This window comes from Gambusia affinis, linkage group LG09 (genome assembly GCF_019740435.1).
Source record: "Gambusia affinis linkage group LG09, SWU_Gaff_1.0, whole genome shotgun sequence".
Classification (NCBI taxonomy): Eukaryota; Metazoa; Chordata; class Actinopteri; order Cyprinodontiformes; family Poeciliidae; genus Gambusia; species Gambusia affinis.
In genome coordinates, this window is record NC_057876.1 from 16,353,084 (window position 1) to 16,380,639 (window position 27,556).

Consider the following 27,556-nt stretch of genomic DNA (forward strand, 5'->3'; position numbering starts at 1 on the left):
GGGCAATTTTTGACACATTCCCATGAAAAATGGACACAAGAGATGCAGACAGAAGACAGTAGAAGAAGGACCACATGGAAAGAAATCTAAGCGGTCGGGATCGAGGCTTCATGTTCGGTTGACATAGACGTGTAAACACCCTTAGAGCTGGATGTGCTGAGCTGCAGAGACTTTTCAATAAAGAAGAAATTCCCCACAGGAGTATATTTCATATTAAATAAAATCTGTTTCTGAAGATCTCTGTTGCAGGTGTTATTTCCTGATGAAACAAACAGCTTCACTGTAAATTACTAATACCCTTCTTTAGTTAGATGTGGCAGAGTTTCCAAATACAATGAGCAACATTCAGGACAGACTACTGTGGATAGAAAAAGGGATGATGAAGAAAAGCAGTGGTCTGTGCTCTTTGTGTAATCTTTTGAATAACACAGTTGGACAAAGAATCTTGTTGTTATAGGCTGTCTGGTGGACAGGTGCAGAGATAAGCATATTTCTGATGTTACAATGGCGTCAACACATCACCTCATTTACCTCTTTCACTGTGAAGCCTTTTAATATGCTATCTTTTTATACTGATTAAGCAGATTTGAACCTTTATGTTTGTAATTTCTTGCATTGTAATTCACAATTTTTTCAGGAACAACTTACTGGTATACGTCTACTCCCCAAAGTTATGGAGCAAACCCATGCTTACTTTCATAACATAAGAATGTAAAAGTAAGTAAAGGAGCAAAGACGGGAACTTTATTGAAAATAGGCGTGATAATTTTTTGTTGAAAAAATTCATTAAAACTACCTAAATTTATACTGTTGTCAAATGATGTCAGCAGTTCGCTGTAATTGCACACACTTTGTTCATCTATTCATTAGAGCCTTACTCTTTCTCTCAGACTTTATAATCATCTGATCAGAAGATGGTTAGTGATTCTACAGACTCATTTTAAAACTCGTGGAAATCAGGCTTATCAGGTTGTGGCCTCAAGGCTCTGGATCTCTATCCCTGCGCCCCATGAACGCCACCTACTCCTTTAAGGAGCAGTTAAAGACTTTGCTATACTCACAGTTTTAACTAAACTGCCATTTTTAATATCAACATTTACATTAGTGTTTTTATGTTTGTGAGTTTAATAGCTGCTATTTAAATACATTTTACTTTCAGAAAAAGAAAATAAAGCTGCTGGAATGGCTCAGTCAATCTTTTGACCTGAATTCAATAGAAAAATAAAGTTCATACTAGAGGCTCCCAGAACCTTCAAGATTTGAAGATAATTTCAGTAAAAGAATGGATCAAATTACCTGACCAATAAAATGGAAAGGTTTGGTCATGGAGGAGCAATGTTGGAGGTGTCCTCACCAACCAATCTGATCATAAGTATCGTGTAATAGCATGCTCTGTCTAAATGTTAGCTGCACTAGGTTCAAGAACTAGCTAAATATTTTATTGTTTATTTCAAATATTTACTGTTCAGTTAAGGGACAATCTGCCTCCCTGAAAAGGCGAGGACGGCATATTGAAATCGATGGTACATTTCATTATTCATACATTGCAGTTTGAGTTCACTTTCCAAAGTTTGAGGCAAAACTTTTTAAAAGGGCGACACGAAGCACCTTATTTTGCCCTTAATAGTTCAGCACAGATAACAGGTTTGAATGTTGAAGTAAGCACTTCATGAACTACTATTCCTCATATTCACTCTTGTTGATTTATTTTTGAAGCGTTCACACTGTTGTCAGTGAGGAGAAAAATCAATTTCTAAAGAAAAATCAATGTCAATTCCCTTCCCTCTCGGCTTGTCTCTGGCTTACAGTGTATGGAACAAGTGCAATGGAAATAATGATCTTGTTCTTCTGGTTACACTACCACAGTTTTTTGACCATCTGAAAGTGCTGTTGAGGTCTCCTGTGGAATAGGCTCTGAGATTTGAGTTCGCTCAAATTAGTGCAAATTACCCCAACTCTTTCCTTTCTTGGCAGAGTCTACAATCCCTCCATTCTGAAACTAGTATGAAGTCCTGCAGTCAGGAAGAACAAGACGATGATCACACAACCTTGCGATGTGAACATTTCAACATTTCTTAGTGTTTTTTGAGTTTAGTTGAAGATTATATTGAGCATTTTGCAACATAACTGGTTTCCAACTATGCGTGCTGTGTTGAATAATTATTATTAATATTTTCAGACTACTCAAACTACTTAGCCATTTATTGTGCCACTATGCTAATTGAGGGGAAAGGTGATCTTTAGTGTCTTAATCATGTAAGATAGTAGCTGAAGTAAATTCATAATAAATATTCAGAGTTGTTGCTTGTGTTATTACTTGCTGGGTAATGGTAGGAGGTTTAGTCCTGTATGGAAATAAATTCCTCATGTGGATGTTTTTGAGACAACAGGGGGATAGAGGTCCCAGTTAAATAAAATTAGATTTCATGTTTTCTTCCTGAACCTCCCAACAAATTAATAGATAATACACATATGTTTTAATATGGGCTCTTGCTGGTGTCAAGCATTGTGGATAAAGCACATTGTTTCTGCAAAGGGCAGCTGTGAAAGCCACAGGGAGCAAATAAACAGATTCGTGAGCACAATGCATTCTCAAACAAATAACCCCATCTTCTGAATACCAAAAACAGTGCCGACTACTTCCTACCACGATATATATATATATATTATAAATAATTTTTTTTATCATCCATTTGCTTTGTACGCACTGCTGAGATATTTTTGTGCATCTTTTTCTAGTGTCAAACTACTGTTTTTGTTTTGTCTTGAATGGCTAAGTAATATATGTTATCTAGCTTGCAGCAATATTTGAGTATTTTTGTTTGACAGCTTACAGATTGGACAAATCTTTAGGTTTAATTGAGATGAACACCTTTTGAAGGTTTGGTCACACTTATCTACCATGCTTTGAAGCAACAGTTGATATGTATCTTTATCCCAGCTTCTTCCTCTTGCTCTCCACGTCTCCTATTCTTTCTCCCTCTCTCTCTCTTTTGGCCTCTTACTCCTTTAATCACAAGGGAAGCCGAAGGCAGAATTTGGTGGGCCATGGTTGTATTGCTGTCACACTGTCCCTTCTTCTACCCCGCACATTGGTGGCTCGGCCAAAGCAAGGACACAACTCCTTCAGGCAACCGCCCCCACCAACCCCCAAATCTGAGGGGATGAAGCACATGTTGCCACAGATAAACCACTGTGATCAATCTCATGGATGCACAGCGAATCAGTGAAGCGAAAGGCTTTGAAAATCAAGCCTTGTCCCTGATGTGCCCAGCAATGATTATGTGGTCAGTGGAGCCAAAGGCAACCAGCAAACATCAAGGAACTTGGAGCAGAAGGCCTGTCAGCTCTCAACACTAATTAAACATACACTAGTAAACCAGTGATATTACGCCAGAAGGGCAAAGGCAAACGTCCCTGAGGTTTAATAAGTGAAAAATCTCAGCTGCCCATGACGTTATTTTGTTTGGTTATAAATTTAGCTAAAATTTCAATATGGGAAGTGGAGGTTAGAAAATAGGTCAACTATGTAGGCTTTTGGGTTTTCATCAATTCAGTGATTTTTTTAAAATTGTTTTTATTCAAACTTTAGTCAACATCTTTGTGGCATGTTATTGTAGTTTAAGGATTTACAGAAAACAATGAATGTCCGAAAGATGCAATAAAGGAACAAAACATTTACTCTTTGATGGCACATGTGAGATTAATTTAAATGGCTTTGAAAATGTGTAAATTTGTCATCTGTAATTGGTCCTCTACTACAGAGATCTGCAGCCTGTAGCCCAGAATCAGCACAGTTCTAAAAACTACTGTAATAGAACCAGCCAGCATTTTTGCTTTATAAAAATAAAAAAGGGTTTTTAGCAATACTTAAAAATAATTTCATCAAAAGAATGGTACTAAGGGTGGAGGGAATATTTTTATTTTGTTTATCATGTTTGTACTGGTACATCTGAAAATATTACAATAACGTAAAAAAGTTCAGTATTCGTTCTCATGTCAGAAAGTTAAATTCATGAATTATATATATTCATTACACATCAAATGGAATATCTCAAACCCTTACCAGAAATTCTGTCTCTGAAAAAAAAAGATTATTACATTAAGGTCAGTAAAAAAAAAGCTTTCTATATCAGACTTACATGTTCATTTCTACGCACTCAATACATGGATGAGGCTCTTTTTGCATTAATTAGTTCATCAATGCAGCATGTCATGTAGGCGATCAGTCTGTGCCCCCACCGAGGTGTAAAAGAAGATCAGATTCCTTTATATTGGCCTTCGTGATATCTGCGTTGTTTCTGGTGTCTCTCATCTTCCCTTTGACAATACCTTATAGATATTCTCTGAAGTTATGGTCAAATCAAGTTGTTAGCCAATCAAGCACAGCAGCACCGTGTTTACTGAATCGGCTTTTGGTACCTTTGGCAGTGTGAGCAGGTCCCAAGCCCTGCTAGAAAATAAAAAAATATATATATATTTTTTCTTAATCATTATTATTTAACGTCACAAATTACATTAATCAAAACTCTAGTTTCTTCACTTTGTTCTTTGATTTACTATAGAAACTACAAGGGACTGACAATTAATTTAGTAATCTACAGCCTTTAATACTCACTGGAAGCCATCATTCAAACAGCAATGAGAAGTTGAGAGGCAATTGAAATGGTGTTAAAGTTACCCGAACATTTATCCAAGAGGTTGTTGAATCCTTTAACAGTCTTCAAATCCCATTTAGATATTACAAAATGCTAATGGATCACTAATACTGGGCTAGACTGAAAATTTTGTGGAGAGACAAAAATGTAATTGTCTCCCTCTATTAGGTTTTGAAAATCAACCATTAAAATCTTACTGTGTGAACCAGACATAACAAACGAAAGGCAGACACTAAATAGTGTTATGTAGTATAAAACAGTTGTATTGATACCAATCAGCATGTCATATATCTATCTGAGCTCTTGACAACTTTGCAGACATACTGATTTGTGAGATTTACTTGATAAAAACAATCCCAAAATCAAAGAATTTTGTGTGTGTGAATTCCCCCCCTGCCCTCCTTCTCCTTGATCTGGATGTGCTACTGGCATAAATTAAGACTGTGTAGCATGACTCCTTCCAAGGAGCTCACGCTGGCAGACCTCCAACTCAATCACATTGATTTTCCATAATAATATGAAGAACACTGTTCACTGCTAAGGATTAATGAATTGCATCTTCAGAGTCACTTTGGCATTTCTAATGAAGGTAGATGAATATCCCTGAGCAGGGCAGCTGTGTTTGAATTGGAGCCGAGTGTGCCAGGGCACATTTATGGTGAAGCAAGGAAAGAAAAAAACAAAAAACAGAAATATTCCACAGACTCATAAATCTTCCCTTGGTCTGTCAGATAATTTTAGTAAAAACATATGATTCAAACTGTGAGATTTATCATCATCAAGCCCTGGGTTTTTGTTTCTTTTTCTTTCTTCCCCCATCTTAACCTGAAACAAACATCTTTGCATCTGTAGTCAATTCAGAAAAAAATTGATATTTTTTTTCTGTTCCGTCAGAGACAGGAAAACCTAATAATGAGGAAAAACCTAAATATATTTTTATTTATCCCAATTATTTGTTTAATTTATTTTATTACTCTAGCTTCGATGTCACTAAAATGCACCTAACTGGAGAGGAGATATAGTTTGTCAATGCCAACAAAAATGCATATAATTAATGTTTGTGTGTTTTTCCACAAATAGAATAAAGGTCTCGTATATTTCAAATCTGTTCACTATAGAATTTACACTGATTACATGAAAAGCATGATTGTGTGTTGTAGTCTTAAATATCCATGCGTCCCTAGTTTTTTTAACCACTATATTATCGTAAGTAGCTGGTAGTTTTTTAGAATGATGTGCAGCTACAAATACATTTTTTGTTTTTTCTTATTTTAAGTCTGTTTGCAGCTCATGTTTGGTCCCAGTCTCCATTATTCACTGGCTGTCAGCAACATGTGTTTGCAGTTTAGTTGCTAATCCTCTCACACACACTCAGACTGTAGCCTTCACCCCACAATTTGTCCCTGCATCTAGGTAAAAAATGTCTGCTTCTACAATTTTACACAACCAGAACTTCCAAACCATAATTTAAACTCACCAATTATAAAGAAAGAATTTAACTGTTGGATACTGATAAGAAATACAGAATGTTTCCTTTTTTCCCCAGAATTTCTGTTTTTAATCAGTGGTAAGACACACTGTAGGGGTATTTTCATTTGCAGCATAATAGACATTCATTCCCCTTTCAGGAGTTAAAAAAATTTTTGACTTCAACTTTGGTGTTCACAGCATCTTTCTTTTGATTCACACTATCACAGTTTCAGAACATTTAACTGAGCAACCTATTACCAAGGGGTTCATGCATTTTTCTTTGTGATGAATAGATTAATGAAATGGAAATGAGAAAACTTTCAGTGGCAAGTTTTTATAATAAATTACCAGGAACAGGCAAGAAACTATTTTTTTTTTTTTTGTCTTGGTATTAAAGTACAAATTCATCCGACATATCAAATACTTTTCAAACAGGCAGATATTAATCTCTTTCTATATCTTAAAATATGTTCTCCACTCCTCATTTCTTGCTGTAGCCCACATGACATGACAGTCTGGGCAGCAGCTCAATCACTGTGATCTTATTATTATGTATCCTTCTATTTGTTTCTTAGTAAAGGTTGCTCTTTAGTATCCTTAATAGGTTTTGAATTCATAACCTCCTCCCATAATCTCCCAGTCCTTTTAACCAGTGCCCCAACTTCAGAACAAGGATGAAGTAAAGCCTGACAAGGTTACAACAACATTATCCAAGATTGCATGCTACACAGAGATACTCCTGAACCAAAACATGATAGAGGGTAAAGTATTGGCAGGCAAACTGTATGTTAAACATCAAAATCCCGCAACTGCAACAATCTGCATGAACCTTTTTGCTGAGCTCTATGTGGAAGCCCAAGTTAAAGAGAGTGCCAAGAATGGTTGAGATGAATAGATCTAAGATCCTGTACCATGAGCACATACCACTATGACATTGTGGTGAAGGAAAAGATAAAATAGGTGTCAGTAGGGAGAGACAAAGCGATACCTGGCAACATCAACATTACAAATAAGAAAAATGGCAAGCTGGAAATATACCAAGAGCTCAAAGAAGAGATAGTAAGGTTGTGAAAAGTCAAGGTCTCTCATTTGTGCCAGGGGTCTTTGGTGCACTGGGAGCTGTGAGCACCAAAATGGAAGAGTGACAGTAGTAGATTTCAGAAGCAAACTCTGTTCTTAGGCTTTGTATGGGCACTTTCCCTTTATTAGGTGTACATATCCAATTACTTGCTACCACAAATGGCGAATTCCCCATTTATTGCAGAAGCTCAATGCATTTAGGCATCCAGACATAATGGGAAAAAAAACTTTCTGATATTCAAGCTGAGCAATCAAATTGGAAAGAAATAATATTTGACTAGCTTTGCATTAAGCATCATTGAGAGGGTCAGATGAGCTGGTCTGTGTACAAATTTCTGGTTCTGGTCAGAATTTCATGCACATGTACTTTTTGGGTTTGCAGAAGATGGATGAATAACACAGAATATCAGCAGCAGTTGAGCTGACTGGTTTGAGATGACTGAAGTAGCTCAAATAAGCTATTGTGAGTTCTGTATATCTTGAAATGTATTTTCATTGAATACTTTGAGCCCCTATGGTACTGACTGAACACTTTAAATGCCACAGTCTACTTGTTGACCATGTCTGTCTCTTTATGCCTGCGGTGTACATGTTATCTGATGGCAACGGCGGATCTCAATCCAACAGAGCATCTTTGGGATGTGGTAAAATGGGAGATTTGTATCATGGATGGACAACTGATAAATCTGCAGGAATTGTGTGATGCCAACTTTTCAACATGGAGAAAAATCTCCAAGGAAAAATTCAAACACCCTGTTGAATCTATACCGTGAAGAAGGAAGGCAGCTTTAAAACCAAAAGGGTGTCCACCCTGACATCTACCAAGGTGTGGAGTAAAGTGACCAGTGAATGCACGTCAACACTGTCTATGCTTGAAGGCCCTGTGGGAAGATTGAATTTCTGTACTACAAGAAACTGATAAAATAAATACTCTGAATCTACATCTCTGCCTAGACATCCTTTCCCATTTCCAACCGGCAGCTATGTGAACATTGACTCAGAAAAAAAAAAATCATTTGTTGAACTTTAACACTGGTCTTCCTGATAAGCAAACCTTTGAATTATTTTTCTGCTTGGCTGTACCTGTGAAATAGCTCTTGGCTAATGTAAGCCTGTTTCCAGATGCACAGAACTGGATCTGTTGCTACAGCTGCAACACTGGTTTGGAGACTTATATTACAGTGCATTTCTTTTTACATCTTCAGAACCGTTATGAAAACAACTCTCACATTTGTTTTCTTAACAAAACAAAAACAAAACAAAAAAATCACCAGTCACACAATTTTTTAGATGAAGCAGCAACACTGAGCATGGTTCAATCAAAACTCAAAATAGAAAAAGAACAGCAACTATTTAATGCATGGACCATGTCAGTTTCTTGTCAGTGCTAAAAAATCTACAGGGCACTAATCTAAAAAATAAAAAATAAAAAAAAATAACCACATTTACAGTTGTAACCGTCACAGATAAAATTCAAGAATATCCCCTCTAAATCTTGGTGAACTCATGTCTCAATATGGATTAGATTATCCATGCAAAGGGTGTTATATTTCACTCCAGATAAAAAGTCTGTGTTGCTATCTCTCTAACCTTTTTTTATTTTCTCCTGCTTGAAGGCAACCCTCCTTATGATTTTAAAATTTTTAGCAGAGGTGCTGCGAGTACAAGACGAAAAGGATCCAACTTTTAAATCACACTTTTCTTGGAAAAAAAATTGAAAGCAAGAAAAATGTGATAAGAGGTCTTGTTTGGGTGCGAATATAATTTTTAACCCAACATGCATGACATCACTTGCAAACAGCTGAAATAAAATGGAGCAAATATGGAGGGGACCTGCACAGAAGCTTGATCCCCAGACACCCAAGTCAGCTGCAAGCAGCGTGACACATCGCTCACAGGCAAACAACATGAGGCACTGTTGGAACTGAATGCAAACAAATTAACTTTCCACACTTGCATATGGTTTGTTTCTCTGCAGCAGACGTGGCATGCTCACGTGCACAAAATGTAGACAACAAGAAAGGAAACAAAGGAGCCCAGTGCTGCCTGAGGGCAACTACATGATACTCTGAACCACGCAGAGCTCTTTGCGCCAACTTTGAAATGTCTAACATTCAGGTCAGAATGGGGAAGTGCATGCATGTTGTGAGTGTTGGGGGGGCCAGCGTTGATGGATGACCCGGCCTGTTGAGTTGTGGTGGCCAGGTGACAGATCTCATTAATAAACAGATTGCAGGACTGTGCTCCTTTGTGTGCCATCATCAAGAGGTGCTGTTCTTTATTATTTCCACGCTGCAGACAATAAATACTCATAAACCTAATGATGCCTGATTACTGCTGCAATCTTTGGCTCATTAGGCTGATTAGCTGGACTCGTGTAACTCTGTTGATGCAGGATGTTTAAATATACACTTCTGGAGGTTTGTGAGGATGCGTGTTTTGGGGGTTAATGGTAGATATGCTCTGAGGCCTGCCTGTCAGAACACTTGACATGCTTGTTTATTATGCTGGATATGACACCATTGTGTCAGAATAGCTTTTTACAAAAGTTTGACCTTTTTAACCCTATCCTGGCTCTGCTAAGTACTTTACATGGGATTTCACTCTCTCATTTACACAAACACAAGACACTGTAGGTTTACTATATAATTGCCTGCCATTTATGCATTGCCTTGTTCTCTCAATCATCTACCTATAACTGTGTCATAAACAGAGTGGGGCTCTGTATCATGCCCAAGGACATTTAGACATGTGGTAGGTCAGGCGATTAAACCGCACATTTTTTTTTTTTGTTAGGCGTCCCCTTTACCACATAGCAAACACCCAGCGTAAATACCATTACAGTGTTTTTTTTTATTTGTGTGTTTTGCATCAACAAGGGGGGGTTATAGTTAAACACCTCAATCATGCTGCCGTCGCCTAAGCGATTCTGGTCCAGGCACGTCTCTAAATTTTACAGTCCTTGGAAGTGGAAAAATGTCCTTCAATGTCAGTGTGAGCCTTCTGTTTCCATGGACAAATCAACAGAGCCGGTGCAGTCACTGACCCCAATAATTTAGAGCATTACTCTAGACATTTTCAGATGCTGTGGAAAGTGCCCATTTTCCCCAAATCGAGCCTTGGCCCCTCCTGTTTATCACAGGTTTGTGACCCATGCTGGGCCCTGCTGAGCAGGGGTGGAGGGGGAGGTAGTGTTACAGCAAACAGGGGTCGTAGCAATGACACTGTGCTCCTTCACATCAACCAAAATGGCATGAGAGCAGTTAAAGAAAGTAAAACTTCCTGAAGTCTCTCAGGGGAAGAGCTTTAGAATCGGTACATTTGTTTGGCATAACCAGATGTTAGGTAAAAAAGAATAAACTCAACAAGAAATAGTCCACCAGCAAAATGTATATTTAATTTTCTATTTAGTAGCCTTTCTCTGTACTCACTGAGCAAAATGGATTTCTGAAGGGAAATGTTACCTCCAGCTATTAAAGATAAATATAAAAGACAGTTCAATCACACTGAACTGTGAACAGATTGTCAAACATTTCTTCTTAAAGGTGCTGCCGTACTGTCCCCTATTTCACCATCTATGCTGAAGCATCTGAGAATTCATCTTACGTCGATCTAAATGTAATGAAGCATACTTAAGCGCCAGGTTCTGTCCTGACTTTGAAGTATCTGAACTCCTGCAACTGACCCATTGTACAGAATCCCAACCCAAAGTGGTTGAATGAAAGTTGCAGAAACAATCAGAAAATAGTAACAATCACAATACCAACAGGTTTTGGCTCCCTGACTTAACTGATGAGCCAATTGTTCATGGTAAAGTATTAAATATGTAGGACGGCATTGCTGGGTAGTGTAATTTACTTACAGCTGCTCATCTTCCTTTGTCATTAACATGTAATCCAAATATCTAATAGTATGGTAGGGTATAAAGATTGACCTGATAAAATATTATATGCTATTTGAGCAATGTCAGGGCAAGAAAGAGATAATCAGAAGGAAAAAGTAATGAAGTTTACTTGTGCAAATCAATTTTACCCAGAAGCAAAAACTCCAAGTTGCAAGTTGTAGAAATAGACATATAGTAAACTGAAGAAAAAATTGCTAGTGGTAGTGTCAGGTTTTCCTCAAACCCAAGCTCGAAATGGAACATTGCTGCTATCCGTTTAAAATACTGCCATAAGTAGTCTATTTGCACTTATATTTTGTACCTTATCAAATCTTTCAGAAGCTGCTCAACATCTATGAGATAAGATGTTCATTGGTCTTGAGTATACAATATCTAAAAAAAATACAGTATTATTAGGTGGTATTGTTAATTGTAGCTTATTTTATTATCGAAATTAACACTCACAGGTTTTCTGTAATTTAAACTTTATTAAGCTGGCCATGGTGTCATTCTCCTATTCACTTTCCAACTTCTTAGGTAAGGAAGAAACCAGCTCCACATGCACTTGGTTCACTGATTTCCAATTTAGTTTACTGGCTGTTCTTTAAAATGTTCTCATTGCTCTTCTCTTTTGAGTATTTTTTGTCAAAAACACAGGTCAGAGCGAATCATTATTGTGATGTTTAATTAGTCCTATAAAACCTTTGCAATTTTTTTTTATTATTATTTTTACCAAATATAATTTTGGCAACCAAAGCAACAATAATGGTACTCATACTTTAGTTTGAGAACTAAGGCTCTACCATTCTACCATCAGTTTTAAGAAGTAGTTTCAACCTAATAACTTGGTGGTGTTCATCTCTCAATCTCTTGCTCCCTTTCCTAACAATTTACCTTGCCAGTGTATCATACTCAGTGTTATGGCACATATGTTTTCTTATACATATGTTATTATATTATTAACAGGATGTATTTGTTGAGCTTATCATAAAAAGTACTTCTCAGTCCAACACTCCTAAGAATAGTTATAAACTGCCTAATGGTGGAGCATTGTTATGATGTGCTGAAGGCAAAGCATCTGAAAGAGTAGGAGCTTCTTAAAGGGACAGAGACCAATTTTATGGCATCAAAATTGCAAAGTCAGACTACTTTCATGTTATGCTTGATATATACCTCATTTTTATATCAGCTGAGGGTAGCATAGTTATTTGTGTTATAAAGTAGTACTATGAGCCTTGAAAACACATACATTGCCCCTTTGTTTTTTTTTTTATGTACATTTTACAGCATATGGAAAATCCAGTTTCCTATGTATATTTATTTTTCCTAAAAAGGAAAATGACTAGCCAACTCTTTGCTAGCGTTGCAAAGCCATTTCATGGACAACAGCGGCTTTTTATTGTACGTTTCAGTGACAATGCTTTGAACATTTGTATTCATCTATAGCAGAAGAGGAGAGTGAATAGGGGATGGCAACATTGATCTAGGACCTCAAGGCTTCATTTTCCCGTGGAGACAGCATGGCTAATTAGACTAGCATGTTGCCTGTTCCAGCACAGCTGCAGTGAGAGATTAGACAGACAGAAGCTGCCAGCTGTTACTCAGATGCAGTATCACTGACTAATTGAGACCAGAGAACGATTGTGGAGCAAGGCCCATTCCAGTTGTTCCCATTTTGTCGTTCATAATGCGTCTAAAGTATATCATCTGGTGATAAGGTTAATCAACGTGACGGATGTGAAACACAGGACCTGATTAAAATGTAAATACTTTAAATGTTAATGATTCAGTTGTATCAGAAAATTACATCTGTTCTGGAGAGATCTGTCAGACTTCCTGTGCCTTGCAAAAGTATTCACAATCCTTCAAATTTTTTGAGTTAGAAATTCAGTGAGTCTTCTTTTTAGTTCAAAACTAAAATAAACACAATTTTGGAATCGAAACAATCTCAACTTGAGTATTTTTTAAATAATTTTGTAAAGTGGACCTAAGCAGAGATATGCTGCTATTTTTATACTGTATTCCTCCTTTTCTGGGTCTTGTTTGTGAGGAGTAGTGGAACAATCAAATCCAAATCTTATTTAAACCTTTTTGTATACTTTCTCCATAGCAGACACAGATAGAAAGGCCACACAGAAAGCAGAAACCTAAACTGGAGAACTTCAATCAACAGTTCCAACTGCTGCACCTCTGTACCGCTCAGGTTTTTCTTTTCTTTGATATAAAAAAAAGGGACGCAACACTACCTACAGTGTTGGTAGTGTAGCCAAATAACTAATTTATTTTAGATTCTGATGCACACAAAGACTCTGAACCCTGCACAATGCATCATGAGGACAGCAGAAAGCTCAGCTGTTATTTAGCTCCCTGTTGGATAAATGATCCTTCATACTATAGCCACATGTAGCGAACACTCCAGTCAGTAGAACGCATGTGTACACACACACACATTTAGATCAAACCTCTCCAAGCAAACGTCCCTGTCTCAGGAAAAACATTTTTGCACAATCCTGCAACTGTATAGTACTGTCAGAAACCTGCCAAAATAATCTTTTCTGAAGGAGAATTTAACTCCATACCTTCTGGCACAGTTCAGTGATGCAAGTTAATGCCTCCTGTGATAACTAATGGGAGAAACTCTTAAAACTTCTGAGCTTATAATAAGCTTGTCAGCTTATCATATTAGGCATGTGAGCTTATAACATTAGCATTTAAATGTTCCCGGGTTTACAGTAATGTGATTGGAGGCTTTGCCATTCTGACTTTTGCATTGAGACGAGGCAGGTGGAGAGAGACATACAGAAAGACTATTGATAGCGTTTGAAGAAATAGATGAAGATTGTTGGCTCAAGTGTCACCTTTGGATATGGGTCTTAGTGTGAGATTCACAACTGTTTGAATGAGCATTGAATTGGTTAAGACACAAACACCGACAACAGTTTTGTTCTTATGCCCTTACCACCACAAGGTCTTAGCAATTTCTACCTCTCCAGTTCTACCATTTTAAAAAAGGTACTTCAGATACCTTGTAGCATGCGAGTTCTATGGAGTTAATGTTCTCTTCGTGAAAAAAAATTACTGAAAGACTTAAATGTTGAGGTCAGACAGTCCACCTAACATCTAGTCAGTCAGGAAATTTTTAAACCAGACCCTAAAAGTAATCAAATCTCAGAACTTATATAGTGGTTCAAACAGACCTTGGTTCTTAATCTTTTACACGGCGACAGTTGCATTTAACATCATCAAATCCCAAGATGCCTTTGCACCGTTTGTCTCTAAACATGTAGAAATAAACATTTTAACCACAGCATAGAGAGAAAAAATAGAGTTTAAAAATAGAGTAGGACACAGCCGTCATAAGTTCAAGTTACAGTCCGATGACCTTTGCTGCATGTCTTCCCTCTCCCTCACAACACACTTTTCTGTCTGGCCACTGTCACATGAACGCCACTAGCGCCAGAAAAAGTTTATAAAATAACAAAAAAAAAAAAAAAACACTAGGAGAAACAATAACCTCTTCAAGAAGAACTAACATGGAAATATGCGCTTAGGAATACTGAAATATTGGATTCATGTTCAACAGGCTCACAGGAAATAAAATGGCTAAATCTGAAAAAAAACGGCCCATATGAAAAAGAAAATTCAAATTGAAAGGAAAATATTGCACACTGTTGCAACGCAGTTGAATTTCAAATGGTTGATTAAATGAAACAGATTAAAAATTGTTTCTAATTTGTATAATCTTTAACCAAATGATTCTGAATTTAATGTAGAATAACTTGTTTTAAATGGGACTGCATTTAACTGGCTTTGTATTTGATTGAATTAAAATTATTTTGATCAAGTTAGTTTCGGAAATGAAGGGAATTAAAATTTCTTCAGACAACATTTGACTTTATTCCTCCTTTCACAAATTTTCTTTTTTTGCATAAACCTTTTTCTGAACTGAAGTAGCTTTGTGGAGTTTCTAATTTTGTGCAAAGCCTGAGTTTAAATTTAAAAAAAGCAAAACACCACAATAGAGCTTCTTATAAAATTATACTTTTATGTAGTTGACAATACTCTGTATAAATACTTAAGTGGATTGGAATTACTTTTAATAGATTTATTGATTCCTTCCATTCATTCATTTTCCATTAAAACAGGCCCGTTTTGTGAATCTCAAAAGAAAGAAATTTCCACAGTAATTTGCTGTTGTTCATGTGTGCGATCACAATTACCTGGTTGATGAAAGGAATTTACACTAGAGGTTTATTTTTATTGATATGCAACTGATCAATTTTAGTTCATGGGATTATCGAGGGTCAACGCTAAAATGCGATTCAGTTGATTTATCGGTTGCTACAATGTTTTTATACAGCCTCTGACATGAATGCTGTACTGAGATTATTATCTTAACACTACGATGCCACAAATGTAATGCCTGTTTTGCTAGGAGTAAATAGGAGGAACATAAGAAAATAAATTAACATTGAAATGACAAACCAGAGATGCCAGTCAGTTTTTCATGATATTTCTGTCTCTCCTCAAACGCTAAACTTAAAACAACTCTTTGCAGCTTTAATCTGCTTTTTTAAAAGTGAACCAATCCTTGAGGAAACCAACAGAGAAACAGATTTAATTTTAAATAAATGACCAAGAGGAAAAAGTAAATCAATCAATTGCTCATGAATTTTGTTTCAAAGGGGTCGGATTTCTAGCCCACATTATACCACTGCATGTAGCTTGTTAAAAAAAACATGCTAAGTGCATGTTTATGTTTTCTCACACATAACTAGCTAATCACTTAACCTGTTCATGGGCAGCTTTCATCCCACCCTGCTGTGATGACTGTAAATTAATGACCCTCCATGCAAAAAGCAAGTGCGCAATTTTAGGATTGACAGAGATTATTAAACAAAACTAATTATAGTCATTGGTACAGAACAATAATATCCTGCATACTAAAGTATTAATATGGGAGATTAAAATAGACCTATCCATTAAAAGACATAATATTTTATTCCATCTACTAGAGGGAAATAGGTCGACCAGACCTTTTTATCTGCACGGAAATGGGAACCAGTACTGGGGAATCAGTTAATCACTGAACATGCTTTCCCATCAGATAGAGTACCAATTGTGTGCCTTCCACTGAGCAAAAACAACTGATATAATACTACGGTGGTTTTATTTTTGGGTGCCAGATAGATTGAAATGTGCAGTTTCAAGATTTAATAAGATTAATTACCTAACTCCAAGTGTAGATCAATTTAACTTCTCCAGCAATTATCAAAAAATTATAATTTTTCCCCATAGCCTTGCAAGTTTTACAGAAAAATATCAATTATATAAAAACCCATATTCCTGTAAATAAATAGATCAATATATATGTAATTATTCCAAAGGAAAAAAATTCTTACACAGAATAAACGATTGTAATAAACAGTGTTGTTTATTACAATCGTTTATTCTGTTAAACAATTTAAATAGAAAATGTAACATGTTTTGTCTCCCGATGGTACCGTTTTGTCAACAAAAAAAAATTAACCAGTGATTAGTCACATTAAGAACTAAAAATATAAAAAGTAAATATTTCAATAAGTTATCAATTAATTTTTAGTCAAATTCATACACATTTTTTTCTTGTACATTGATTTAAGAGAACACAAATTACCTCTGAGAATTTAGAAACTGGAAGAGTATATGAGCACGTATTTGGCTATCGTTATTAATAAAAATTTCACATTCTATCAAACATTTAATGCTTTATCCATAAACAGAAGTTGGGAGGAAATACATATTAACAGATAATCGTATATAATGCCATTTAACATTATGCAAAAAATGGAAAGAAATATTCCTAGCAAAGTAGACATCTCTAATTATTATTATTGTTGTTGTTGATAATAATAATATTAATATTGTTATCATAGGAAAGTGTTTCAATTATGGGAGTAATATTCTGCAAAGACCTTGATGAAAAACTGGATCATGTAAAATTTGGCAAATTTAAAACTTTATTGAAGAAGAAATTATTAATTCCTGCAAAAGCAAAACAAACTAGGTTTGTAAATCTATGACTAAAAATGTAAAGGATTTCGCTTTAGTCTTCTTAAATATAGGACTGGAGATATATGAGAAAAAGAAATGGAGACCTAAATACAACATTTGTGGAGCGTAGTTTTGATGAACTGAAAGTCAGTTTCCCTGCAGCAGCCTTAGCAGGCGTCAGCTGCATCTCTGCACACAGCGCGCAAAGATGAAGATGAATGAAGCCACTTTACCTCCAACCAGCAACAACTTTTTTGACATGTTCAGGTAATTAGTTAACAAGATAGATAATTTGATGTTGACGCTAGGGAAGCACTTCATGCGTATTAGCTGACATTTGGATGCGGGCTGCCTGAAAACATACATACCAGACTTACTTGACTGTCATGTAAATTATAATAAGTTTTTCTTATAACAGAGAGGCTGCCAGTTTGGTATTAACTGTAATCAACTATTAAAAAATGCTATTGTCTTCAAGAACCTAAAAACAACTGCAAACCAATTATACAATAGTACAAACACAGAGTTATTATACTTTCAAAATTCTGGGGATAATCCAAACTCCCAAAAATTGTGTTGTTCAGCCTTGAATGTAGGTCATTCTTTGCACTCATTAATAAGATGGCTGCACAATTAAGATGAAAAATCACTTCTTAATATAATATTGAATAGGTTGTTTTTGAACCCTAATCCCTTATGCTACATTAAAGTGTTAATTTAATGTGCCCATTCAATCAGGTTCAACTAATTTTCAGGCACTATTGTTCAGTAAGTACCAATTAGGTCATTAATTAGCTGGACTTAATGAGTATTCACTTGCATACTGTGTTGAATGTAATTTTTAGTTTTGAAAAAAAAAAGTGCTTTTAAAATAGCTTTAAATCATAATTCAACTTCAGATGGCAGATTTATACAACACTGTCTTATTATAGACGTGTCTAAAGTTGGCAGAGGCAAATAAATATGTAAGTCTTTCTGACTTTTTAACTGTACTTGTAACTGAATGTAATACAGATATAGATAATGGCATTTGTTGACAGTTTCTGTTCTCTGTCCTACAACCTTCAGTATAATTGTGATGTCCGGGTGCTTTTACCAACTGTTGATAAAAATCAAGTGAACACGAATGACAACAAGTGGAGAGATGTGGGATTTAGATGGGACTGGTCTATATCGTGCTTTTCAAAACCTTATCTTGTCCTATACAGAATTTTTGTAAGAAAGTGGAAAAAAAAAATACATACATGCACAGGAAAAATAAATTCCAGATTCTTGTGCTTTTGTCTTAAGCCAAAAACCAGATAAGCAAATGAGTTTGCAACACAAGAAAAAAAAAGTGCTACCACTCATGCTTTACATGTTATCTTTAAGACTTTTCCTTACCCATTTTAAGGAACATTTGTAATAAATATTAATGATCAAATATCAGAGCAGTGCTTATTAAATTATGCATGTATCAATGGGCTAGGGAGTGAGTCATCAATAGTTAAAAACAGACTATACATTTCTCGTCCTGCAGAATGTCTGGAGCCCTATCATGTAATGAGCTACCAAATTGAGCTCATGTCTCTTGCATCTCCTCTGACCAACCAACGTGTATATGAAAACAACAAAATATCATTAGGAACAAGTTAAATTTGCCTGGCAGCAGTCCTAATTTATGCTTAATAATTGAAAATTATGCTTTACCTGCTTCTTTAAAGAATTTTAGCTTGCCAGTTTTAGATCACAAAATAAACACACTATCAATTTTTATGGGAGAGTGGTTCATACATTTTGCAGTCAGCTACAGTAAACACCTGGTCAATAGTAGTTAATAATATGAGTTACCAACTATTTTTACTAGGTACTACAAAAGTAATCTGCTTCAGGCCTTCTCATAATTTGAAATTATCTTTATTTATGCCTTCCTTCTCAATACCTGTATTGATAGATAAGTTAAACACTTAAGCGCTCTATGATCGTATTCATACCTATCAGGGCTCTAACAACTAGTTTAGTAATCGATTATTCTGTCAATGATTCTTAATTGGGTATAAAAGTACTGCCACGTTCTGCACATTTTTCCATTGTACTACTTAAGCTTGTTTTATAAAATATTAGAAATACATTAAATTATGACAAAAAATTACAATAAATACTTGTTCCAACCATCCAAATCACAAAAGTATATGCTAGATTTTACAACTACAATATGATATTTAAGTTCAGATTTGAACAACACAGGCGTTAACGAGCCGTTGGCTAGGCTAAAGCTAATCCAGAATGTAAGCAATCAGCAGTGCGATCTCACAATAATACAGTCTCTGCCTTACCGGCTGCCTCGCTACTTGTTTGTAGATGTCTCCAGCTCCGCACAGGCCCGTCACACGAGCAGATCATTGTTTAAAAGTGATACAAAATTTCCCTTTGCTTTGTGGCACCTTATCTGCCGCTTCTAATTTTTTGTCATTGTCCGTTCCTCTTTATTGTCCGTGTAATACAATCACTTTTCCGCCATGTTTTCGTCTGATTGTCCATTCCTGACAGCTGGTGCATCATGCCTTTACTTTATTTTTTCCCCATTCTTTTCACTTCATTTATTTTCTTTCTTTTTTTTTCCTCTTCTCTTTTTTATTATCTTCCTTGCCTTCCAGAGCATCTTTTTCTACTTGTTTATGTTGTCATATACTGTATGTGGCTTGGAGTAGCCTGCAAGCTGGACATTTTGTGGCTTCCTTTCAATAAGGAGCTTCTTCTCGCTGTTCCAAGGCAAGTGGAGTGCATCACTAATAGCATTTTTGTCAACAAACAACAACTCGCCTGAGCATTTCCTTTAAAAATACCAAGGGTCACAGGGCTGTTATCTGATTAATGCTTTCCATGCCTGTCAATTTAAGTAGGCAGCCATGTCTTGGTAGGTTTGTACCGTAGCCTTTTCTTCATCTTTTTTTTTTAGATGAAGCAGTGAACAGTAGTGTGAAATGTTTGAAGCTCAGGAAATTGTTTTATTCTTCTCAGATGAAGCAACGTCCTTTTGCCCACGTCAGACCCAGAGTTCACGCAGGTAAGATGAGAGCCCCATGGCACTTGTAAGCCATATCATCCTGGAGGAATCAGGTGGGTATTCAAATCAAAATGACATACAAAAATTCTAAAGCTCGCTGACATTTTGCCAACCTTTGATATTGTGGCAGAGTTTTATACCTTCAGGGATCCAAACACAAACCTTGAGGGTATTTCACTGTTTCTGAGTCACAAGGCATAGAGGCTATAAAGGTTCATTCTGGCCTTTTAGCCAACCATTCACATCATGTCATTGTTTTTGGTACTAATTAGCTCTTGTACAGTTGAGGAAAAATACAGCAAACGTATATCAAAACATGCAACATAAAAGAAACAGTCTGTTGTAATAATTCCCATTGTTTACATTTTATTAATTATAGCTTAGCAGTACATGCTTTTAGGTATTTGCTTTATTATTGTGAGCATGGACATCTGGACTGACCTTACAGATAGGCGTAAGTGGCAATGACTGATTATTAATGAGGTCTTCAAGGGTGATTTGGATTAAATTAAAGCCTAAACTAATCAACTTTTATACACTGATTTTCAAACTTTTATGGACTTAGGAAAGAAATAGAATGACAGAAAGGAGGAAAAGTACACATTAAAGATATGAGACACTTAAAAAAATTATTGAAACTATTCTTTTCTTTAGTCAGGTGTGGAGCCCTGTGGTGATCAGGCACTCATATGGTAGCTATGGCTGCTGGAAGCCATGCAGAACTAACAATAAGCTTGATCTCCATGGGCCAATTAGCCTTTGGAGTTCCCATGTAAAACCTTTCATCAAGTGCCTGTGAATTTAGGCCATTACAGACAGAGAGCTGTGCCAGAGGAGCCGCTGTGTCTCCGCGGATATCTTCTTCCCTGTCCAGTCAAGCCTGCACTTGCGACAAGCAGCCCTGTCCTCAAACCGTACACACAGGCTACAGCAGAACAGAAAAAATGACACTAGACGCTGCTGGAAACCAATTATAGCTCCTAAATCATAGCCTCATTGTCCATTACAGTGGGCAGATGGGGTTGATTGAGCCATCATTATAAATGTAATTTGGCAATATGGTAGCGATTGACGTAAAGTGACATTCTAATTGTAAATCTTTTTATAGGACAGGATGGGAAGCCCTTTCAAGTATGAAAAAAGTTAAACTTTTCCCAAATTTAACTCTGAAATGATATGCATGTTTTGAATTTTGCTGTATTTTCTCAAATCACTTTAAAGTGTATAACAAAATAACTTCTTCATTACCGGACACAGAGGAAGAAAACCAGGAGGTGACACAAAATAAGTATTGCACAATATAAAGGCTGTTTGTATAAGACAGATTGCAGTTTTAATCATCACGTCTATTTCAGGGAACTCAAATTCAAATGACTCATTTTACAGTAATTTGCAAAAATCTAGTATGCCTCCAAAGCATTGAGTCCTAAGTCACCTAAATTAATTATGGTTTGATGACAGAATAACAGATCTGTCCCATTGGTTTTTCCATGTACCAACAGATGTCTCTGTGAGTTTCAGTTGTCCAGCAGATTCACAGATGTTGCCTTACAGTGCATATAACACAGGCTGCTCTCAATAACTACAAGCCAAACAGCAGCAAAGAACTCCTGTCTTCAAGTGTTACATAGAAGAACTGAAATTCCTTGTCCTGTTATCTGGCTCAGTCAATCCTGGTTCAGGATCCCAGGAGATGAGAGGACACAGGGTGCCCTCTGCCACTTTGCCACTTTAAAACTAGTAACCTGAGAGACCAACAATACTGTATTTAAAAAAATAATATAAATATATATATATATATATATATATATATAAATATATATATATATACATATATATATATATATATATATATATATATATATATAGAAAGATTCAACAATGTTTTTTCAATAGCAAAAAATCAACATTTTCTTTAGAGGGCATGTAGACAGGCTTGTGCAAAACTCATCTTTTCAGTTTTCTCTTTGTGTGTTGTGTTTATGTGCATGAAGTGACCGATTTCCTTCTCTGAATGCAGGTGTTAATGATTGTGCGCTCACACCGTGTGGGGGCATGAACGAGTCTGATGGCCACTCACTGATATGTTTACGTCTTCCAACAACTGCCCACCTCCTTAATCACAGCAGAGGATGAGGGTCAGCCTCATTCTGGATTCTCCTCACAGCCTGGCTGTAGCTTTCAGTCACGTTCAGGCCGTGAGGTTAGCAACATCCGACTTTTCAGAAAAAACAAGAGCTAAAGCCCAAACAACACGAAAGGAAATAATTTCTAACACTTTGCTTTTCACATTAGCTCTGCTCTCCCTAGGCACTGAACCCTGAAGAACAGTTGGGGTAACATCCTCAAAGCTTGGCATTTCCAGTGAGGATTAAATACCTGGAATCTGAAGGTAGCAGAAAATGAAAAACTGTCTCGCCTGCATCAAAGAGCAAGCTTGTCATTATTAGCTACAGAGGAAGAAATATGCAACTTGACAGAGGTGAAGATTGTCTTCAACTTTTTTATTTCAAGGGTCCTTCTTCTTTCTGTCAGGATGCTGAACTGTACCAGCCTTGAAGTGTATTAATGTTACCATTTTAATTGGGATTTTGTTAGATGTGGTGGGCCATTAGCACCGCAGGAGTTAGCTTCTCATGATGGAAGCTGTCAAATTGCTCACATTACTTGAAAGCAATCCCCAACTGGTAGTTCTGTTTTTTGAACCTTTTAGCAAAGGATACAAAGATGTTGTGTTTTGTCCCAGTCACTTTGATAACACCAGGATCGTTTGTCTTCTCACAAAGTGAACAAAAAAAAAAATCCATGTCAAAATTAAATGACTTTGCTGAACTGCTATGATAAATGATCAAATTAAATTTGAGGATAGTTCTCATCGATGATGTCCTCATCATAGTTCGATGATGAGGACATCATCCTTTTTGACATAGGATGATGTCCTATGTTAAATGCTGCATTAATCTCCTCTGTCATAGTCTATACTTCTACTTACTGTTCAATAGAGCCCTTAAGAAACATACAGTAGCTACCTACTGACCAGAAGTCTAGCAGCTTCAAAGTCTTCACAGCTGAAAATTTTAATTGGCATAAATTTAGAGCGGCACATTTTGAAAACATGTATTTAAATCCACATCATAGAATTAGGAGAAAGAAAGACCTAAGTCTAAAGAAGTTAAGATTGTAAATTTACTGAGCTTGTGTCACCATAAAAACAGAAGTAGGATCCTGAGATCAAAAAATGCTTCTAGCCAAGTTCTGTTTGAGAACAACCAATAGTTAGTTGCTTGGGTTCAGTAAACATAGGTTTTACAAAGAATTTATTTTACAAAGAATTTATTCGAGCATGATACAAATATAAAAATAAAATAGTGCACAGTAGCAAGAAGTGCATAAAAAAGAAAGAAAATACCGATTTTTTTTATTTTTTATTTCAGTTAACATATCATGCTCAAAATGGGGTAGGAAGAAGTAAAAACTTATAAACTCCTACCCCTGAACACTTGAGACTTTAAAGTCCTACTGTCATTAAAAAATCAAAAACAAAGTCAAGATGGCAGTCAGAAGTAGAAATTACTAACATTTACCATACCTTTTTTTTTTTTATTCTTTCTATGACGTCAATAACTTCTAAATAAACCATGCAACAGTCCCTGCAGTATTTTGTGATTCTCCTATCATGAAAATTCTTGCAAAGTCAGCAGATCACCACATAGTTTTGCACTAATGCATAATTGTGTTTGTTGCAAATTTTCTTCAAGATGTTCAGATACATAGGGGTCTAAATGGCTGCCAACCCTCACTTACAGGTGGCAGTAATTCTTCTGTTACGCTGCTACATCAGCTTTACTTGATGTAATAGTCCGTGATTAGTATGGAAATAACTCAAAATTTCTTGCACGTTTTGAAAGAAGCACCAAAACATCTATTATCTTGATTGCAAAATACAACAAAAACAATCGTAAAATGCAAGGAGAACTAATTAAACTACTGACAAACAACAAACCACATCTAGCTTTCATATGAAGATGGTCGTCAATACAGTTTTATCATAAGTAAAACAAAAGATACTGTTCAGTTCAATTTGTTTCATTGAATTGAACAGTATGAATTTAAAACTGTTTTGAATTGCATACTATGCAGGTTATTAGTTGGGTGTGTCTGAAGGTGCAAAGGGTGAATGTGGGGTTAAGCTCCAGGATTTTTATTTGTCTTATTTTTTTTAACATCAAGCTGCTTAGGAACTGCTAATATAAATTGGTTCAAACCTACGGTCGAGCATCACATGTAAATGACTTATTATTGTTTGGTATCAGATATTTAGTATAGATAAATTAAATGAAGTAAGTGAGGTAAGTAAGTGAAATGTTTGAACTCTTTTCACATTAAACCAAAATAGAGAAATAGAAGCAGCAGGTAAGTCAGAGACAAAGAATTCTCAAAAGCTGTCATGTGCATTAAGTTTTTTTAGTCACTGATAGCTTTTGTGTGCACAATGTCTTTTGGCAAATGTTCAACTCCACCAAATGTGACATAATCAATTATGGCAGGAGCATAGACTTTCTTTTGCAACACATTGCTCCTTTGTGGACGACACATAGAGACAAATGTTTGCGTCAGTCAGATTGAACTTCAAAAGGGCCCGTGTTTGTGAATGCAGGTGCCGGTTTGTGTGCGTCGGCCACCTACCTTAAAATGAAGACAAGCGACCTGTACTGAGAATTGCCCCATCCCCTCAGTCTAAAGTCAAAGAAAAAAGTGAAAGAAAAATCATCTGGCTGTGTTTGATAGATTTCACCACAATATTTTTAGTTTTACATGAAAATTGCAGCCATTCAGCTCAAGTGACACCAAGGGTTTATGATTTGCTCTGTGGATACACGGCCACCTCTGCAATTCCATATGTCCCCAGTAGCTGACAGGAATGGATAGGCTCTATTAACATAGATACAGGGGGCCAAAGGCTGTGTTGTAACTAGAGCTATTAATCCATATAGTTGGTCTATCAATGTGCTACACTACATGGGATCAAAAGAAATAGCCTGCTGTCATGGAAACACCTCCTGAATCCAAAAGGATTGTTTGAATGAAGTTTTTAGTAATTTTCTTGATGAGGCTGAATTTCTTTTCTGTTTCGTACAGGCACAACTATATAATCCTGATCATTTTTTACTGTTGGACAATTTTGTGTGCTTGTTTGTTACACGTTTGATTTTTCAGTTGTTTTTTTTAGTGTGTGTGTGTTCGTGTGTGCTGTTTGAGTGGAGCAAATAAAAGAAATAGCCATATTTCATGCATCTTAACAACTCCCCAGTGTCTCAAGGCTGGGCTCTTTGATCAACACCATCAGGTTCCTGTCTTGAAAGGGACATGCTGGGCTTATATACTGTGTACATTTGCAATTTAGATTCAACATGAAGAATATTGTTTGAGCATTTGCATGTCAAAGGAAGAATTTTAATTTTTGAAAATGGTCTGGAGTGGCAGTAGTTTGATTTTCTTTCTTTTCTTCACTGTTCATTCTTTCCTTCTTTCCTTTTTGTGCCCTGGGGATCATGTTTTAGAAAAAAAAAAAAAAAACTAAAATTAAATAAAGCAAAAATTATGATCTCTCCCTGAAAGTGTGGCATTCTTGATCTAATTTATTAAAGGGGTTATATTCACACTCCTATTGATGCAAAACAAAGGTATGGTAATGTCATTTTAATTTATTTGATGTTGCTGTTATTTGAATATAAATATTTCTTCTTCATTGTTAAGAATATAAATGAATTATAAAGCTCGAGCAAATACAGAATGAATTTCTGCTTTTGCTACATCTTTATGCTTCCATACAATTCCCTTCATTTCCTGCAATGTGTATGTCCATCTGAACAAAGCTTGATCTAAGTTAAATAACATGACAATTGCACTTAAAGATTATATTCACATCTATGCTGATTACTGTGATCTTTACACCATTTAATAATAACACCTTGTATTCTTGTAAGAGCTTCTGTAAAAATGGAACTGATTTACTGAATGTTCTCAATGTTAATCCCTTCTGATCTTAGACATCTGGTTTTTCACTGTTAAATTAGCAATATTGTATAATATTTCCCAACAGCTGCTCCATAGCTACTTGCATGGGAGGCTGAGAAGAGAAGGTTAATATTACCAGATTTTTCCTTATGGCTGGAAAAATAAATCTGCTTCTATATTTACGAAAAACAAGATGATACTGCAAAATAAAAAAACCCATAAATTTTGGCTTTAAAAATTCAAAAGCAATGACTGACTCTGTATGCAATAAGAAACACTAGAATATCATCTTTTATGTCATGTTTTAGTCCTTGTCTAAATTATCCAGTTTCCAACTTCCTTCACATGCACCAGAGGGACCAGAGGGAAAGCTGAGAATGGTGATAAATATTGTTCTTATTTATGAAACGTAATAATGAATTTATTATGTTTCTTTATTCCGTTGGAGAAGTAGGACACATTAAAATGATCCGGTCTCTGGAGCAAAACAAACCTATAACCGGAGGAAAGGCTTTGGAATTTCTGTCATTGCTGGAGACATGAAAAGCCAGATAACGTAGCAAAAAGTAGCGCAGTTCATCAAGGAAGGAGCTAGAGGAGAATGGAAACTGGCGTGCCAATGCAATAGAAGCTGTTCCATAATTGCTTCGTTAAAAACCAGTTGCTTTGTGTGTCCTAGAGTAATTAAGCAGTTGGAATTTTACATTACACTAGTGAAAATTAACAAAGAGCACATCTGGGTGTCCCATAGGTTTAGTCATTAAAAAGCCCATTATTTTTCAAATTACTTTTTCAATCTTTCAGCCCCCCTAATCCGGAGGTATTTCCCAATAGACAAGTTCCCGTTCTTGTTTTGAATGACTCCTAAAGGGAAGTTAAACATTTAGCGGATGGTGTGGCCCACGTTGACTGCTCCTTATAACCAAACTCTATGTCCAAGGAAAATGCAGCTGGGGACGAACATGGCGCAAAAAAGATTGGAAGAGGCAAAAAAAGCTCTGTCATTGTTGGCATTAAATTAGAAAAAAAAATAAATAAATCTTAATTGCTACTTAAATGTACCAAATCCCTTAACACATTTGAGTTTGCAGTTTATGTAGTTTCCAGACTGACCACAGTCTCTTGTGGAAAGCAGTGATTATTGAAGCAATGCTGTCACATGATCATACTTATTACTCTTAATCACAATGTAATGATGGTCCAGCAGGAAAAAGCTGACATTGAAAATTGTCAGTAAAACTAAGGGCTAGGGCTAAGTGTTTGATTGTCTTTTCTTATAAAGATTTTTTTCATACCGTTCATATTAGTTTTACAAGGGACATGGAGAAATACTTTTAGTATTTTTACAAATGACTAATGACCAGACAG

At 36.1% G+C, this 27,556-nt stretch overlaps 1 protein-coding gene and 1 long non-coding RNA gene across 3 annotated transcripts in view; one reads left to right on the forward strand and one right to left on the reverse strand.

The window, feature by feature from the left end:
* Window positions 1–19,869, reverse strand: part of pcdh11 (protocadherin 11) — a 370,226-nt gene extending 350,357 nt beyond the window's left edge. For both annotated transcript variants that reach the window (XM_044126903.1, XM_044126907.1), the window contains exon 1: window positions 19,440–19,869. The gene's annotated coding sequence lies outside the window, so the exon portion shown is untranslated. The remainder of the gene's footprint in view (window positions 1–19,439) is intronic.
* Window positions 19,870–19,898: 29 nt separating this feature from the next.
* On the forward strand, window positions 19,899–23,450 carry LOC122836925. Its single transcript, XR_006371666.1, has 4 exons — window positions 19,899–20,020; window positions 20,125–20,223; window positions 22,191–22,373; window positions 22,466–23,450. It is a non-coding gene; the product is annotated as an uncharacterized LOC122836925 (long non-coding RNA).
* Window positions 23,451–27,556: the final 4,106 nt, after the last annotated feature.